Genomic DNA, 19,959 nt, shown 5'->3' on the forward strand with positions numbered 1-19,959 from the left:
CATTTATTTGTAAAACATTGATATTTGCAATGATCCACTTCTCAACAAGTACATTTTCAGGTACCACTAAACATTAAAAAAAACAAACTATAAAACAGTTTACATCATAAACTTATCTAAATACAAGATATAACAAAAATCTAAAAAGTTAATGATGAAATTAATTTTAACTTGTGATTAAAAAAACTTAGGGGCAACTAGGTGGCATAGTGGATAAAGCACCGGCCTTAGAATCAGGAGGACCTGAGTTCAAATCCGACCTCAAGACACTTAACACTTATTAGCTGTGTGACCTTGGGCAAGTCACTTAACCCTAACTGCCTCACTTAAAAACAAAACAAAACAAAACAAAACACACACACACACCTCAGAGGTTTTCTATCATTCTAAGAAGCCAGAAACCAAGCAGTTTTGTTTCATAATTATCAATATATATTTACTTACACATTTTTTTGGTGGGTGGGATTTAAATCTTAGCTGTCATTAAAAAAATAAGTTACATTAGCAAATAAAGTTTAATAATTATGCTCAGGAAAGGTTTTAAAAACTATTTATATGTATATATACACATACACCCACATACACATACACCAACACACAGGCTAGCTAAAACATCTGAGATGGCTTTATTGTAATGATACATGTTAAAATTTCTCCCCCAAAATATTTTAGGCATTTTCATTAACAAAGGAATTTACAGATAGTTATGGATTAGTGAGAACAATGAATCTCATTACCTAGTCAAATTATGCAAATTTAAACTATTAAAATGGAAAACATTGTATTGGCACTCTGTATGTTTTAAGCCATGTCCCAAATCTTGCTCTTTCTGGTGTTGAAAAAGTAGTCTTTTCTTGGACCAAATCCAGAACAAACAATAAGTTTATGATGTTTCACTTCTAAGTCACATGTTAACCCCAAGAAAATAGAAATAAACATTCTGATACCCTTGTATAATTTATTTAGAGTATTTCTTCAACTGTCACAGATTTTAACCTGTAAAATGCTTACCTATATATTTCCCATCAATAGTCCATAAAGGATCTACTCAAAACCTGGAAGCTTCGTACAGGAACTAATGTACCACTTGGGCTATTCTTCTCATATCCTATTCTTGATACTTAACAAACCCACCTCATTTTTCATTCATACAAATTCTTGTTCTCATAAGCAATATGCTGTGGGCAGCTTATGTCCACTAATGCATCATCACCCTTTGAGCTTCATTTTTATTGCTCTGAGGAAATGGTATTCAATAATCTGGGGCAGCTAGGTGCCACAGTGGACAGAACACTGGCCCTGAAGTTGGGAGGACCAGAGCTCAAATTTGACCTCAGACATCTACTAGCATTGTGACCCTGGGCAAGTCACTTAAACCTAATTGCCTTAAACATCCAGGGCCACCTCCAATCATCCTGCTATATATCTTGCCACTGGATTCAGATGACTCTGGAGCAGAGTAAGGCTGGTGACTGCACAGACCTCCCTTACTTAAATCCAATTCACAGCAATTCATGACATCACCTCCCAATGTCATGGTCCTCTTCGAGAATGAAGGACAAACAACAACATTCAATAATCTGCAGTGATATAATATCCTTCATAGAACACTGATGTTAAAGAGAAGTGTTTTTGCATTATTAAATAGTTTATAGCCAGCTTATGAGATGCATCTAGGCAGGCAGTTTATTGAATCAGGCCATCATGCCTTGAACAAAGGCTACAGTGGATGAACTGTACCCAGAATGAAGTAGGAAGAGATCTAACTGGATTGCCTTTGGCCAGCTACACAGAACTGGGTTGCAAGTAAAGATGTGAGAGAAACTAGAAAAACCATCTGCTGGATTTGTTGATAGTGAAAATGAGTGGTGTGAGAAATAAATTTTAAATACAGATATGCTGAAGGTGGATAAATAGATAAATAGTAGACAGGAAGATAAAGGAACCAAAAGATGCATGAAGAAAACCAGGCAAGTGTCAAATAAGAGGGCATAAGTTTTTGTTTTTTGTTATTTAAGAAATCAGCAGATTTCATTATTTTCTCCAACTACCATTAGCAAAGAAATTAGATACAGTAGGAACCAGAAAAAACCTAGGTCAGAGTTAAAAAAAAATAATAATCAGGGGCAGGGTATTATAAGGTAGCAACTAATGACACATTAAAGTAGAATACCAAAAATACATAGATGAATGTGTAAGGAAGAAGTTAGAATTGGGAAAATGAAATGAAACAAGAGGAATGTGTCAAGGGACCATTTGTCAAAGTATGAGCAAAGATCAGGGCTGATTTGGTTGAAAGAGTAGAAGAAGTAATATATTTGGGGGGGAGGGGGAAAAGAAGGAAAAGTGAGATCTTTGATTCCATTATAACAAATGCAATAGAATTCAGTGACATAGTATTTGATAAGACAGAAACAAATTACTTAGTTTCTAATTAATTTTTAATCTATCTTTCCATGGAACTTTATTACATGAAATTTTTACTGCACCATGATCTGAAAAGGATGCATTTACTATTTCTGCCTTTCTACATTTGACTGTGAGGGTTTTGTACCCTAATACATGATTAATTTTTGTGTCGGTGCCATGTACCACTGAGAAAAAGGTATATTACTTTCTATCCCATTCAATTTTCTCCAGAGGTCTATCATATCTAACTTTTCTAAAATTCTATTCACCTCTTAACTTCTTCCTTATTTATTTAGTGGTTAGATTTATCTAGTTCTGAGAGGGGGATGCTGAGTATAGTTTTGCTATTTCCTCTTGTAACTCATTAACTTCTCCTCTAACTTGGATGCTATACCACTTGGTGCATATATATTTAGTATTGATATTGCTTTATTGTCTATGGTACCTTTTAGCAAGATATAGTTTCCTTATCTGTTTTAATTAGACCTATTTTTGCTTTTGCTTTGTCTGACATGAGGATTGCTACCTGTTTTTTCACTACAGTTGAAGCATAATATATTCTGCTCCAACCTTTTACCTTTACTCTGTGTGTATCTGCTTCAAATGTGTTTCCTGTAAATAACATATTGTAGGATTCTGGTTTTTCAGAAACAAATTACTTAACAAATAACTTCATATAAATACTCCTGAGAAAATTAGAAATCACTAGCAAAAATCAGGTTGAGAACAACACATTACATTATTTCTTAATAAATTCAAAATGAATGTTACCTGAAAAACCATTAAAAAAAAAGAAGCAACATATACCTTTCCTAGCTGTGGGTAGGATATGTATTGTAATGATTGGAATGACTGCCACCTGCTGGAGAGCTACTGTAGGAAAGCTCTGCCATGAGGAGAAGGCGTCTGAGGGCAAGTCATGTGGTCAAGGTCTTTGGTGTCAGGAAGTGACCATTTGCTCATGAGTACTGCCTATCAAGGCTACCAGCCAATCAACATGAGGAGCCTCCCATTTCTGGAAGAGGACATGAAGTAGGAAGCGGAGGCTGGCAGAGGGCTTTTTCCTTTTTTGGTTCCTGACCTCACCATGGTGGGTTGGATGATGGGTCTCTTAGAAATAGTTAAGATTTTTACCTTTCTCTCTGATCCTAATGCTCTCTAATAAATACTTAAACACTTAAATACTCTTGTTAAAGCTTATAATTTATTGGTGACCATTCATTAGATTTTAGATAGTATAGCAAGAATTTTAACCCCCTAGAGATGGCTGACCACAAAGAGGAAAACTGAACCTCCGTCTTCTGATCTTCCAGTTGGGTATGATTTCCCCTCCCGTGTCCCCTTAAATTGGAAAGTACTGCTAAGTATTGGCTGTTTTCCCTTTAAATTTTCAAATGGGTTTTTTCAACTCCCTAAGTACCTTGTTTCTGATTTTAGTCCGTTTAACCAGACAAATGGGGGATAAGATCATGTTAGTGCTTTGTTTTTGTGGTTTTTCTATTTTTCTTTTTATTTTTGTTAGAAGAGCTAGCAAGGTGCTCACACAAGGGAATATAAACATCTCCAACCATGACTTTTCAGGGAAACCTCTGACTCTTGCATTTTTTACAAATTCTAATGCTAAGAGTTTCCATTCTTTTGCATGCCTGGAGGCAACACCCCAACCACATCTAGAAGCAGTGGGGGAAGGGAAACCAGACATGAGTTCAAAACCAAGCCTGATTCCCCGGCTGTGCACCACATGGGAGAGGAGGTCCTGCCCCCTTGTCTCAGGACCCCACCCCCTCCCCCTCTTCTGGCACCATCTCCTACTCCTCCCATGGCCATGCCCCTTGATCCTCCTGCCAGGGAAGTCCAGAGATCTAATCCAGCCTCCTCAGGTCCTGATCTTGAGCATGCACAGCTTTCTCTACCTGCATTTGCAGCTTCTACTCAGTTGCTGAAGCTGTCAGCCTCAGCCCTTCCCCAGCCTGGCTGTAATTCTGACTCAACCTGCTATGGATCTTCCAAACCAACCTTCAAAAACCCTTTAAATTCCAGATATGCTCATTTTGTTCATAATTTTGCTAATCTGCCTTTGTCTTTAATTAGTAACCTTATAAAGCATTTGTATTATGAAAGGACCAACACACAATATAGAGGGGTTAAAGAAGACAAACTTAAGCTGAATAAAAATGACAATGATAATCATATTTCAAGAAGACATATTTCACAAAAATGTAGAAGCAAGCAGCAAGGTATTATTATGAGTATTGGGGATTTTAGATATCGGAATCAAAAGTTCTAAATTCACTCAGAGAAATAATGTCAGTTCAGAGGTTACATAGGATTTCTATGCTATTACATCTACATTTTGAAATTAATAGTATGGGTTTATTTTCATAGAGATTTTCATGCTTTTGAGATTGTGTTTTATACTTAGTTTTTAAAAAAAAAAGGAGAATATTTGCAAGAGCTTTATATTCATGTGATCAAGTTTATATTTTGTAATACTCTTATTAATGTTAAGTTCACATTCATTTAGATTTCCCTAATTTGAACTTCATTGTCTTTTATTCTTCCTTGTGCATTTTGTTGTATTTGTTTATCTCTATTTTAAAACAATGCAAGATGGTTTTGATTTCATAATACAATGTTAATTCTGGGAGTATTGTGCTCCCATATTCTGAGTTGTTTGTTTTTGTTATTTTTTTTCTCTCAACTGATTATTTGATTAAACTCTATAAAGCATTTCTCTGGCAAATTGGTTGCCATGGGAAGTGTAAATTGATTCTAGAAGTACTATTTTTGATAAGCATATTCAAAAAAAGAGGGGAATATTTGTAAAAGTTTTCTTGAAAAAAGTTTTCTTTAAGATTGTGTTGAGGGTCAGCTAGATGGCACAGTGGATAAAGCACCGGCCCTGGATTCAGGAGTATCTGAGTTCAAATCCGGCCTCAGACACTTAACACTTACTAGCTGTGTGACCTTGGGCAAGTCACTTAACCCCAATTGCCTCACCCCCCCCCCAAAAAAGATTGTGTTGTGTTTTAACTTGTATTTAAATATGTTCTGACTTTTCACAAAAGCAATTGTATACTTAGTAAAAAAAAGGGGGAATTATTTGAAATTATTGCATAATTGTATATTATATTCTGAGTCAAGGTACATTCACATTTTTTGCGGTCATTATTATCCTCAATTTTTAAATCCACTTGGATTATGGGAACTTATCATTTAAGACATTAATTGCCTTCATTCTGAGTTATCAGATGCCATATGGCCAGGATGCCATCCGATCACAAGAGGAATACATGCAAGAGTAGACACTGAACTGTCACATGAGGGGAGACATGCATGAAGTCAAGGTATGGCCAAGGGAACAGCTTTTGACAAACGCTGAGGTTGGTTTCTCTTGGTTTAATTTTTTCCCCCACAATATTGTACAGATGGCTGGAAGTTTTCATCCCAACCCATCTCATTCTCACCTGGCTTCTATGCCCCTCCTATATCCCTATCCCATGCATCTGATTAAGTCTGACTCAGTTTCCTCCAATATCTTTGGTGGCATGGACACATATCCCATCCACCTATTTTAAGCCTGGCATCCTGCAAGAGCAGTATATATTGCTCAAGTGTGGGAATGCTCATATCCCATCATTTCTCTGTTCTTTTATGGTAACCCCCATAATTATCTCAGGTGTCATGATAAATACAGTGTTGAATTTGGCCTTGAGATCTGTTACCAATTATATTAGATTTTTAAATTTCTCATAATGGCATGAGGATAATTAGGCAGATGATGCAAAAAGTAATGAAACAAAGATAAAAATAACTGTAGTAATATTAAGTTTTAGAGAATGTTTCGATTTTTGTTTTATTATAGGTTTCATGTATAACGACTAAGATTTTGAATTCCCTTAGAAATGTTTTTAAGAACTCTCACTGTTTGATTTGATTATTGACAAAGCCTGGGCAGGCCCACAGGCAGCTTTTGCTCTAGGGAACGAGAATCTGCCTTTCCACTGGAAGTGGTGAGAGGAGCAGCTTCAGGTGCAGGGATGAAGGGTTTTTCCTTTCTTTCTTTCTTGTACTCCTGAATTCACAGCCAGTGCTTTATCCACTGTGCCACCTAGCTGCCCCTTTTCCTTTCTTTCTACATTTGTTCCTTTTACTAACCCCTAATATACTTTAATAAATACTTAATGCCCAAAGACTGGTGCTATATGTTTCTAATTTAAGGAGACCACTCATTAGATTTTTAGACATCACAGTTAGAATTTTTAAGCTTCACCAGGCCAAATAGAAAAAGAGGTACAAAAGCACACTGAAAAAAAAATCCTTAAAAATTAGAATTGGACAAGTGGAAGCTAAGGAATACATGAGACATCAAGAAATAATAAAACAAAGTCAAAAGAATGAAAATATAAGAAGATGTAAAATATATCTTTTGAAAAGACCTGAAAAAAAGATTGAGGGAAAATAACTTTCACCTCCTAAAAGAGATCTCAAAACTCCCAGGAATATTATAGCCAAATTCCAGAGCTCCCAGGTCAAAGAAAAAATACTTCAAGGAGCTAGAAAGAAATCATTCAAATACTGCAGAGCCACAGTAAGGATCACATAAGATTTAGTAACTACCATATTAAAGGAAGAGAGGGCTTAGAATATATTTCAGAGTAAAAAGAAGCTAGGATTACAACCAAGAACCACCAATGTAGCAAAACTGAGTATAATCCTTCACAGGAAATAAAAAATTATGGTTAAGGAAATAGAGAACTTTCAAGCATTCTTAAAAGACCAGAGCAGAACAGAAATTTGACTTTCAAATACAAGACTCAAGAGAATCATAAAAAGGTAAATATGAAAGAGAAATCATAAGGAACTCAATAAAGTTAAACTGTTTTTTACCTTTCTATATGGGAAGATGATACATGTTAACTACCAAGAAACATCATTATTAAGGCAGGTAGAAGGATTCTACATAGAAAGAGTATACAGGAAAGTAAGTCAATTATGTTGGGATGATGTTTTTAAAAAATAAATATGCAAGACAGAGGGATGCCCTGAGAGAAGGGGGAAGGGAAAGGAAGAATAGGGAAAATTATCACACTTAGAACAGGTACAAAATGGAGAGCTCTTATAAGGGAGTGGAAAATAGGTAGTTGGAGGTGGTGGGAATGCTTGAATCTTATTCTCATTGGAATTGGTTCAAAGAAGAAAACTAGACACACTGAACTGGTAATAGAAATCTATCTTCCCCAAAGGAGAAGTAGGAGGGGAAGGGGAAAACAGAAAGGGAAATGGGGGGCAGTGGTCAGAAGCAAAAAAGATTTTTAGATGAGGGACAGGATAAAAAGAGAGAAAGATAAACAGAGGAAAATAGGATGGAGGAAAATGCAGAGTTAGTAATCATAACTGTGAATGAAAATTCACCCATAAAACAGAACCTGATTAAAAACTAAAATCCGACAATATGTTGTTTAGGGAAAAAAAAACACTTTTGAAGCAGAGAGACATAAACAGAGTAAAGATAAGTGGCTGGAGCAGAATCTATTATGCTTCAGCTGAAGTAAAAAACAAGTAGGGGTAGCAATCATCATTAGACAATGGAAAAACAAAAGTAGATTTAATTAAAAGAGAAAAGCAGGGAAACAACATCTTTCAATAAGGCACCAGAGACAATGAAGTGATAGCAATATCAAACACAATATGCACCAAATGGCACAACAACCAAATTCTTACAGGAAAAGTTTAATTATAGGAGGAAAGAGACTGTAAAACTGTACTAGTAAGACACCTCAACTTTCCCCTGAAAGTTAGATAAATCTAACAACAAAAGAAATAAGCCAAGGAGATGAATACAATCTTTAAAAAGTCAGATTTGAGACCTCTGGAGAAAACTAAATATACTTTTCCCTCAGGTATACAGGACATCTTCACAAAAACTGACCATGGGCACAAAAAACTCAAAACCAAATGCAGAAAAGTAAAAATATTACCTTTTCTACATCATAATGCAATAAAATTACTTTTAATAAAGGGCAGTGAAAGCATAAAAAATTAATTGGCAACTATAGAATATAATCCTAAAGAATGAATGGGTGAAAGAACAAATCACAAAAACAATCCATAATTTCATGAGATGAGACAACATTTCAAAATTTGTGGGATGCAACAAAAGCAGTATTTAGGGAAAAAATTATTCATCTAAATACATGCATCAATAAAGAGCAGATCAACGAATTGGGCACACAACAAAAAACACTAGAAAAAGTACAAATTTAAAACCCCCAATTAAAATCCCAAATGGATATCCTTATAATCAAAGGAAAAAATTAATTGAAACTAAAACCACAGGGCTAGTAAATAAAACTAGAAGCTAGTTTTATGGGAAAAAAATCCCACAACACTGGTTAATATGAATTGTTTTAACAAGGAAGGAAAAGCAAATTACCAATATCAAAAATAAAAAAGGTAAATGTACCATCAATGATAATGAAATTAAGGCAACTATTAGTTGTTTTGCTTAATTATATATACACCAACAAAACTCACAATTTAATGGAAATGAATATTTATAAAATTACAAACTGCCCATATTAATGGAAAAGGAAATAGTTCTAATAACCAAATCATAGAAAAATAGGCCAGGCTTGGAAGTAGACCAGAGTTCAAGTCTAGCCTCAGACATTTACGAGCTATATGACCCAGGGCAAGTCACTTAACCTTGTTTGCTGCAGTTTGCTCATCTGTAAAGAGCTGGAAAAGAAAATGACAAATCACTTCAGTGTCTTTGCCTAGAAAATCCCAAATGGGATCACTAAGAGTCAGAAACAATGGAAACAAGCGAAGTCATAAATGAACTCGGAAGGAAAAGTCCCCAGGACCATATGAATTTACAATTTTACCAAACCTTTAAGGAACAATTAATCCCAATACTTGCTATAACCCCTTTTTGGAGTTTTCTTAGCAAAAATACTGGATTAGTTTGCCATTTCCTTTTCCAGCTCATTTTACAGATGAGAAAACTGAGGCAAACAGGATTACACAGATAGTGTCTGAGGGCTGGATTTAAAACCAGGTCTTCCTGACTGCAGGCCCCATACTTTATCTGAGGTGCCACCTACCTGCTTCAGGATATACACACTGCAGGGCAATGAGGGTTAAGTGACTTGCCCAGGGTCACACAGCTAGTAAGTGGCAAGTGTCTGAGGCAGGATTTGAACTGAGCTCCTCCTGAGGGTCACTGCTTTATCCACTGTGCCACCTAGCTGCCCCCTCAGGAAATATTTTTTAAAAATAAAAATATATTGAAGAAGAGAGGAGGAAAAAGAGTTCTAATGGATATTAAATATTTAAATGCAATTGGGGCTGGTTACAGGTTCCTAACAAAGGAAAGCAGTAGTGAAGTTGAAACTGTAAACCTTCGAGGTTATCCCTCTGGAACCCAGAGGGGCTTAAGTAGCAGCCAGAAATCTTCAAGGTATAATCTACATTTTGATAACAATATGTCAACTGGTTTCCTTTGTCATTCTATGTATTTCATTGTATGCATATATAAATATTATAGTGAGACCACTTCATCAGAATGCCAAAGGGATCCACAATACTAGTGGTTGAGAACCTGTTTTTACAAAAAGCCTTTCCTGATTAACATTTCTAGTGTCCTCCTTTCTGAACTCTTGTAGTTAATTACTTTGCATTTATTGTCTTTATATTTATTCTGTCTATATTTACATACTTGTCTCAACCATTAGAACTGAACTGGTATTTAATACTTATTGATTGATAGGGCTATTCATAATTTCAACATTGCAATAGAGGTAGATGGTCAGGACGGGGATTAAAGTTGCCACTAAATCCTTTTATTTCAATGTTTCATCAGCTAACTCCACAATTCTGAAACTGCTAGGAAAATTGGTTCATATTATTGGGTTGGGTTGAGGCTGGGACATAACTGGACAGCTATGTCCTTTAGGACATGGATCTGGGCTAACTCTTCTCAAGAAGCTAAACTAAAGGGGGGCAAGCTAGGTGGCGCAACAGATAAAGCACCGGCTCTGGATTCAAGAGGACCTGAGTTCAAGTCCAGCCTCAGACACGTGACACTTACAAGCTATATGACCCTGGGCAAGTCACTTAACACTCATTGTCCTGCCCAAAACACACACACACACACACACACACACACACACACACACACACACAAAAGAGAAGCTAAACTAAAGGACAGACATGCTTTGAGAAGTAAGGGTTATAGATAAGCCCATTAGGTGGGCCAGGGGAGAGATAACTTCAGAAATCAGAATAACCACCCCTCACCCAACTTCTCCCAACCTACCCCCATTAAGGGCTCTGGTGATCACCCCATCTATCATCTAGAAACACTTTTGCCTTTCTCCTGTTGGGGGACAGAGAGGTATATCAAGGAATGTCTCTCTGAACCATTTCCTCTTGAGAGAAGTCTGACTTGTGTGTGTGTGTGTGTGTGTGTCTCTGTTTGTCTGTCTGTGTCTTTTACTCTAGCCCCTAAATAAATGACTATTTTTTTTCTAATCAGTTTGTGTGAGAGGGTGTTCTTTAAAGAAGAATACCTAAGGACCCCCACATCACCAATCTTCTCCATGACAATATCTTCCATATTCACAAAGCTGAACTATACTAGAACCCCCACCCCCCACCTTGAATGGAGGACTGCAAAGTGTAACATTAAACTCCTTCTAAAGCCTTCTTTTACAGAGGGTTCACAATGTGCCAGGCTTTAACTCACCTAGTACCCCAACTCTCCTTTTTATCTTCTTTTTCTTATTTGTATCCCTCAGCTCTTAGCAAAATGTCTAGCACATAGTAGATGCTTAAAAAAATCTTTATTGAACTTAATTTACATTTAACTCTCTCTCCAGTAGGGAAGTCTACTTGGAAAACCAAATTAAGATCAGAGGGTTTTTTATTAGATACTCTAAATGAAAACAAGAAGATGCCCACAGGACTAAGTCTACCCAACTAGAATAGGTTGGCTTGGACATTACCTCCTCCAGGACCCCAATCTTCTTCTCCTAATCCCCTCCTCCCAAACAATTAAACTACTTAAGTTTCTCCCACTCATGTGATATTCAGGTTGCCTTTTCAGTTCTTAGGTTCAATACAAGGTTCTTAGGAGTCTGAATTTTTTTTTTAAATGAGAAAAGGGAAAGTAAATTTCAGTTTCTACTAGCATGTCCTCAAGCCATCTAAAATGAATTAAAAACTCACCACCAACCACCACCACCACCACCACCACCAATAACAATAACAAAAACCCCCAACCCATTATACTGTGATCTCCTTGAAAGCAGGGACTGTTTTTGCATTTCTCTGGAACCCCTTGCTTACCACAGTTTCTGGCACAAAGTAGGTCTTAATAAATGCTTGCTGAATTGATGACTTGCTTACTATGTCCCCAAAGAGGTTACTTTTTAAGAGGAAAGATAATAAACATTGGTGAGTGGTGAGGTTACTCTGGTCTGAAGAAGGATAAGAGGTTAGAGGTGTGATAAAATAATGGAATTTGGCAGATGTCCAGGGGTCCCACCTGATTGATCTAGTATTGTTTGAGAAACCAACTAAGTACCTACTTGAGATGATTAGATATAGGCCACACCTGGCCTGCCCTGAGTGACTGTAGACTACTGAGTCACTAGGTGGACCACCTTGGCCAAGCAACTTGAAGGACCTCCCTTTTTTGGGGAGGGAGAGAAAAGGTAGAAAAGAGAACACTCACTCTGAGCTCTTTCTTTCCAGTTGGTGAGCTTCCTGGAGCGGACTGGAGGGGGGGGGGGCTGCCCAGCTGACTCCTATAGAAACTACAGACCCCAGGTGGTGAGTTAATAGAAATGAAGCCAGCTCTTCAAACTAGCTGAGCTGGAAGCAAGTTTGGGGATTGTGTCAGTCTTTGCTAGAGCCAGGGAGCTTATCCATTTTTCTCTTCCCCATCCCTCTGTCCTTGGCTTTATTAATTTCACCTTCATTATATATTTTATTCCCATTAATAAAACCTGATTTTTTTGTGGAAAAGATGCTGTTAATCTCCTTTCTTATTGGCCTGAGAGAAATAACTAAAAAAGGCAGTATGGAAGGGAGGAAACTTTGGACCTAGAGGTCCCTCATTTTCTGAACCCCAATATTACCGTGAGCCACCCAATTAACTCTCCCCATATTAAATTTGGCCCCTACAGAGGTAAAAGATAAAGGGATGATGAACAGATTAGACATACCCTTCTCTAGGAGAAAAGGAAGAAGTAATTTGATTCTATCTATACTTATACATAAATACTTATTATAGACCTAGAGAGGGAAAGAGGTGAAACTGGGACTTTCCAGAAAGAAAAGAAAGCAAAGCCCCAGGGCACAGTTCTTTCAGGGGATTACTTCTCATTCAGCATCAAGAAAATTAGCCAGGAGCTACCTAGCTACAGAACCTCCAGACTGCTGGAGCACTATAGAAAATGCCCCAACTCAAGTTTTAGAACTCCTGCCTTCGGGCCAAACTGCATGACTGATCAGCAACTAAGCAGAAAAATTCACCAAGTTCACTGTATCTAGCCAATTCCAAACCAATCAGAGGATACTTCACATCCCACTGGGGAATTTACCCCAGATCTCTTCTTCCTTTCCAGGCATGCTACCAGTTTTCCAACTTTTGCTATAAGAAAAGAAGCACATCAATATTGCCCTCTACAAAGGACAAGTTAAGCCATCCCTTATGGCTCCATTCATCATCATGGTGAATTATGAGACCAAAACACCCTGCCATGGTCACTAGTACCCTAAAAGTATTGTTTCCTCCTATGTTCCAGGAGGGCAAGGACTGCCTCTTTTGTATTTCTATCTCCAGCATTTAGCAAGGTGTCTGACATACAGCGGAATCTTAATATTAACTGATTCCTTGACACATGAAAATATACATGCTTAATAAAAACTTTTCACTCACATATTGCTCCTTTTTCACTTCCCACTGAGTGACAAAATTAAATTGTTAGCTTATTCCTATATTTTGTTCTTACCCAATATATATAATTAAAGCTAATTTAGGTTAGGTACAGTTTTGTACTCTTTCAAAATACCACTGTATAGACTTATCCAAGTTTCCATGTACAACAAGATGAAAAAATTAGAAAGACAGCTTATTATCTAATAGATCAACTGGCTAGCTAGCCAAATATTATAATGTAGACAATAACAGAATAAACACAGATTCACTTAATTCCTTCTATATAGGCCTATAAATGTAAACAATTTTATTAAGAATTAGTCTCAAAACAAGAACCTTTATATTTGCCACTATTTTCTGATAGAATGCAGTCTGCCAGAAAAGCAAAATAAAGGTTTGTTGGGTTTTTAATAAAATGAACCTGATCTTTCCTGAACAATAAACTTTCCCCCCCAAATTCTCACTAAGTTATTTTTTAAAAAATACCACTTGCTAATCCTCAGAATTTTATTCTTCAAATATCCAGAAAATATTGACGGACATAATGCATTAAATTAATCTGGTACTCAGAAACAAATAAACAAAAAAGACATTTTTAATGAACTAAGTTGTTTCTTTAATATAGGTTCAAGAATTTCCCATTCATTTAATAAAGGTTTGCTGCCACCTACAGGGACACTAGTAATTATGATTTTTAAAAAGCAACTTCCAAATTTATCTTTGTTTCTTTTCAATCAATAACAAATTAAAGCCTATCAATTTTCCATACCCTGGCATCATCAAGTCAATACAATCGTATTTATTAAGTTCCCACTATGGTACAAGCAAGGAGAAGGAGAAAAAACATAATATCTAATGAAAAACTCAAAGTTAATTAATCTACTATAATCTAAAAAAAAAAATACATGGGGGTAGCTAGGTGGTTCAGTGGATAAAGCACTGGCTCTGGATTCAGGAGGAAGGACCTCAGTTCAAATCTGGCCTCAGACACTGGACACTTACTAGCTGTGTGACCCTGGGCAATTTAACCCTCACTGCCCCGGAAAAACAAACAAACAAACAACAACAAAAACCCTTTTGGTTTGATTTTTCAGTATTTTTCAAACTATAGAATTTTTGCTTCACTTTCCACCAGCCCTAAATTCAGCATTCCATCTCCTGCTTCCATGTCCTTTCACAGGTTGTTCCCCACACTCATCTATGGAATGTGTTTTCTCCTTAAACCTCAACTTCTTGAAATCTTTAGCTTTCTTCAAAGCTCATCTGAAATACTTCCTCTAATCAAGTCTTTCCTGATCCTCCTAGTTGTGGTTCAGTAGACAAAACACTGGCAGAAGATCTGTGTTTAAATTCCATCTATGATGCTTACTACCTGTGTGACCAAGGCCAAGTTCGCTTAACCATGCTGGGTCTCATTTTTCTCATCATAAAAATGGGGGAATTAAACTAGACGGCCTCTGAATTTTCTTCCAACCCTAGATATATATATATATATATATCAGTGACATTAAATTGCTTTGCATTTATCTGATTTCATGTTATATTTCCTAGTGGGATAAAAGATCCTTGAGGGTAGGGTTCATTTTTCTTATTTTTGTCTTTGCATTCCCAGCACCTTCTATAGTGCCTTGTGAGTAGTAAATGCTTAACAAATATTGTCTGAATAAACATTAATATTGCAAAAACTAAATAAATCACAATTCCTCTGTCCTTATGGAGTCTCAAAATACACTAGTAGGTTATTAAACATGCAAATTGCTTAATACTTCAATGAAATCTCTGAAGAAGGTATCATCACTCTTAGTACAAATTACAACCCATCTATGCTTTCTAATTGTATGCTATTATTGTCCATATTCTTCCATAAATCCTCCAAAGAGGATCCACTCAAAATGTTAGACAAAACTCTTACTCGCCATGTGACTCTGGACAAGTAATTTAATCTTCCTGCTTCAGTTTACCAATCTGTAAATTAGGGATAATAGCTCTATTCTCAGACTTGTTGTGAAGATAAAATGAGAAACTTATAAAGAGCCTTGAAAACATTAAAAGCACTATATAAAATGTTAGTTATTATTATTTTCTATTCCACAGATACTAGTAGAGTACTCAGGTGTCCATCTCTTATCTCTTGCTCTTACCACCTGAATAACCCACTTCCTTTTCCAATCATACATTTTCTCCCTGATATCTCTACCTTTGCACAGGTCACTGGAAACACATTGCAGATAACCTGTGCTTAAGGTGTTTCTCCATTGCCCCCTGGGTCTTTCACAACTTTGATTTCACAGAATAAATGTAGCACCTACTAGTACAGACACTGTGCTAAATGCTGGAAATACAAATACAACAGTGAAGCAGTCCCTGCCTTCAATGATCCTATTGCATGCTAGTAGGGAGAGAGGACATATATAGATAAGGAGAAGTCAAGGAAGAAGCTTTGGTCTGAGGAATCACAAGAATGGTGATTGAAGTCAAATGTCACATCTCTTTCCGTAAGTAATGGGGACACTGATTTGATTTCAAGAGTAAGAAGTGGAAATCTAAGAACACTTGTGTTAAAGAACTAAGTTCATAATAAATTTCTGTGATAGTCAAAGAGGGTAAGTATCATTACTGACTGGAGGATAAGAATAGGTTGTTTATATGGAGAAGATAACACAATCTATGTGAATAAAGTATGAACTAGTATAGAGAGAGGGTTGGTAACTGAGGGTTAGTAAACAGAGAACATTCTAAGTTCAGGGAACAGTAGGAGTCAAGGTAGGGAAGCAAGACAGAAAAGGAAGTGTATGGGGAGGCAGGGAAAAAGGCATTTAATTAGAACAAAGCCTCATGAACCCATCCTTTGTGAATTCTGGAAAATGAACCAGTGGACCCAAAATGATACTTCCCTAAGCATCCTAGGAGAGAAATTATGGTATCCTAGAGTTGAAAGTAGTCTCATAGGCCCATTTATTCCAACCTACACATTAAAAAAATCCCCTCTACAATAAAACAACTATTTTTTTCTTTAAATAAGCCTAAATTTTATTTTTTGCAACTTTTACCCATTACTCCCAGTCTTCCCCCAAGGCCAAGCAAAACAAATCTAATTCCTCTTCCATTTGACAGCCATTCAAATACTTAAAGACTGCCTACCCCTCCTCTTTCCCAGAGTAGCAATCTTAGCTACTCTATATTAAGCATCCCCCATTGCTTCATTCAGTCTTCTTATGGCATGCTGGTGACATATAATTGCTGATACAAATAAATAAGAAGTACTAAAATAATACAACCTTTGAAAAGTTTTAAAATGTATCTAAAATAGATGCCTAGAACTTATCATTTATGTCTTTAAAATTAGTAATCCTATACAAAGGAAATAAGCATGGTATGCCACTATCTCAAACTTATATATAAAGGAATAAGGAAATCTTTAATTTTGAAGCCTGTACCTAATTAATCTTTATTTCGGCTACTCCACAAATTGTGGGGATTTCCAGCTGACAGACACTAACATTATCAACACATACCTTCCAACAACCAATCCAGGCAATTATAAGACTTCCAGGAAATCAAAAGTAGCTCTTCATAAGTAAAAGATCTTTTAACTAAAACTAGCACTTCACAGAAGCCATTAAATATGTTTATTTTCATTCCATAACAATGGAAAATGAATGTTTGTAATATATTTTTATAAATATACATACTATTTTTAAATGTTTACCTGAGAATAACCAATAAAAAGTTAGAATAATGTTCTGAGTTTAATGGAGAAAAGTAGAAGTATATCACTAAAGAATCAAATTATATTTTTAGGCTATTAATATATGGGTTTCTCTTCCTATCATTTTTTTGCCCCCTTAATAAGGAAGAGAACAAGTAGGCCTATGCCCCAAAAAGATAAAGAAGAAAAAATATCCTTAAATATGAAAATATTCATAGCAGCTTTTTTGTGGTGGCAAAGAACTGGAAACTAAAGGGAATACATCAATTGGGAAACAATATTCAATATATAAATGTAATAGAATACTATTGTGAGGGCGGCTAAGTGGCACAGTGGATAAAGCACTGGCCTTGGATTCAGGAGGACCTGAGTTCAAATCCAGCCTCAGACACTTGACACTAGCTGTGTGACCTTGGGCAAGTCACTTAACCCTCATAGCCCCACCAAAAAAACAAACAAAAAAACAAAGAATACTATTGTGATATAAACAAAAGGGATTGTTTTGAAGAAACCTGGGAAGATATGTAATGAAGTGATACAGATTGAAATAAGCAGAACCTGAACAATTTACATAATAACAATGTTGTAAAACATCTGCCCAACCACATAATTCCAGAGAAGTAAGGATGAAGAATATTACTCATCTGCCTGAGAAATGACAGACTCAAAAAGGATGATATAAATTATTTTGACATAGCCAATGTGGAAATTTGTTTTTCTTCACTTTGCATATTTGCTACCCCATGCCCAAGAGCAGCCATTGTATGAGTTTTCTTGTCCACCATTCCAATACCCCCAAGTTCCCCAAAAGGTGAAAGCTGAGTATTGGATGATTATCCTGATTCTGCATTGGCTCTTTTCATGCACCTATGGAACATTCACTTCAAAAAAATTACTTTTACTGTCTCTTTCCCACAGAATTTCCAAATAAGATAAAACTATTTAAAGTTAAACTTTTCTTAAAGATAGGACTGATTAAAGCATACATACAATATCTATGTGTATATAAACATAAAAACTATGTATAAGTATATACATAAGATCATACATATAATACTTCTAAATTGAATTAGATGGGAAAACAAGGGCTTATATTTTAAAAGTTATGAGAATTTCCCACAAAGTACTAAGTCTATTTCAGGAAAACACAGTAAATGAGCACTCTAATGGGCTATCAATTGTTCTTAATTTTGATAGTTATCTTTGTCTTATGTTAAACAAAGTGAGAGCATCTTTGCCAAGAAAACCCCAACATAGGTCTACCAAGAGTCAGACATAACTAAAATGACTAAATAACCAAAGTGAATTCCAAATATATACTACGTTAACCAAGTGAAGCCAAAATATATAGTAGCATAATCATGAAATTCTCTTCCTTTCAGTTTTTGACTATTTTGAGAGGATTTCAGATGCAAATAATATACATCAGAAAAGGCCATTTTAAATTTTGGTAGCCTTTGCTGGATTTGAGTCACACAGTATCTTCAATTAAGTCCATTTATTATGCCCCCTCTATGAGCAAGGCACAATGCTTTAACTTAAAACAAGTAAATTAATTCCTTGGATTTTAAAAGCACTATAAAGAACAAGCAGATTGATTTCCACTTTGAAATCTGACATACTGTTTGAAAGTTTAGCAAATATCACTATTATTTTGTTTGAAATAAGGTTAGTTTCCTAATTATTAAAAATGATTATTGTCATTTTTTATTTGGATTAGTGCCAGAATTTTTTTAAAAAATGGGAATGGGTTAAATCATCCACATCCTGCTAGTCAGCTGTTTTATAGATGAATGGGTACAAAAGAAAAGTAGAAAAAGTAAAGCAGGTTTCAGTTTACAATAACTGAAGAAAGAGATTTATTATAATTTACAGATATGCCATCCCCTTGCCAGCTCTCATCTACAAAAGTAGAAATGGGGATTTCCATTTAAATTTTATTTTAATATTTCCTGTTTCAATAAATGCAGAGACCAAGGAATAAGCCAACATTTTAAGGCCATAAAGTAATATTTAATAATTTGCTGCTCTACTATATTTCATTCACAGTAAATAACTCTCTTACATAAGATAATACTACTGAATAAACCTCCCCTTTCTTCACTCTCAGAAGTTGAAAAAAAAAAATCAGAAACATACCCAAGAAGAGCACATTCATAGGCAATTGTTTTAATATATTTTGCAGAGGGCAGCTAGGTGACACTGGCCCTGGATTCAGGAGGACCTGAGTTCAAATTCGGCCTCAGACACTTGACACTTACTAGCTGTGTGACCCTGGGCAAGTCACTTAAACCTAATTGCCTCACCAAAAAAAAAAAAAAAGTACTTTGCATAGTTTCTATGCAGAGTAACAAAAATATAAAAATAAGGACAAAGGATAAAATTTTATTACAGTAAATATTCTTCTTTAACTTTATAGAGAAGAAATATATCCACATGATGTTCCTCAAGGTTTGAAACAAAACAAAAATAATCTTAAATTTCTCTTTATTTACATAGTTTAAAAAAATCCTCGAGATACTTAGAAGTTAGAAATAAAATTCTGTTGTAAAACCTCAAGCTACAAAACAATTTAAATGATTCTGGGCTATATACTAGAGTTTAATGAGAGGCAGTCTGATGTAATGGATAGCCAACTGGTCTTAGAGCCATGAAGACCTAGGTTCAAGCAATGTTTCTGGAATATAGTGACTTAGGGACTGTGAGCAAGTTACTTAACCTCTCAGTGCTCTAAGCAGTTCAATAAAATCACAAATTACAGAGAAGATATCAACCCCTTCATCATCAGAGGGAGTTCCCTCATCTGGGAACTCATAAAATCATAGGTCTAGCTCATATTCCCTACCTTACAAAAGTTTAATCAAAATGCCATATGTATTTGATGTAGAAG

The 19,959-nt window shown here is 35.8% G+C and overlaps 1 protein-coding gene across 1 annotated transcript in view; it reads right to left on the reverse strand.

Annotated features, from left to right (window-relative positions):
• The window catches only part of LOC122753697 (pleckstrin homology domain interacting protein), a 181,192-nt gene that overhangs the window by 117,443 nt on the left and 43,790 nt on the right, over nt 1-19,959 (reverse strand).

The sequence above is a fragment of the Dromiciops gliroides genome, chromosome 4 (genome assembly GCF_019393635.1).
Source record: "Dromiciops gliroides isolate mDroGli1 chromosome 4, mDroGli1.pri, whole genome shotgun sequence".
Lineage (NCBI taxonomy): Eukaryota > Metazoa > Chordata > Mammalia > Microbiotheria > Microbiotheriidae > Dromiciops > Dromiciops gliroides.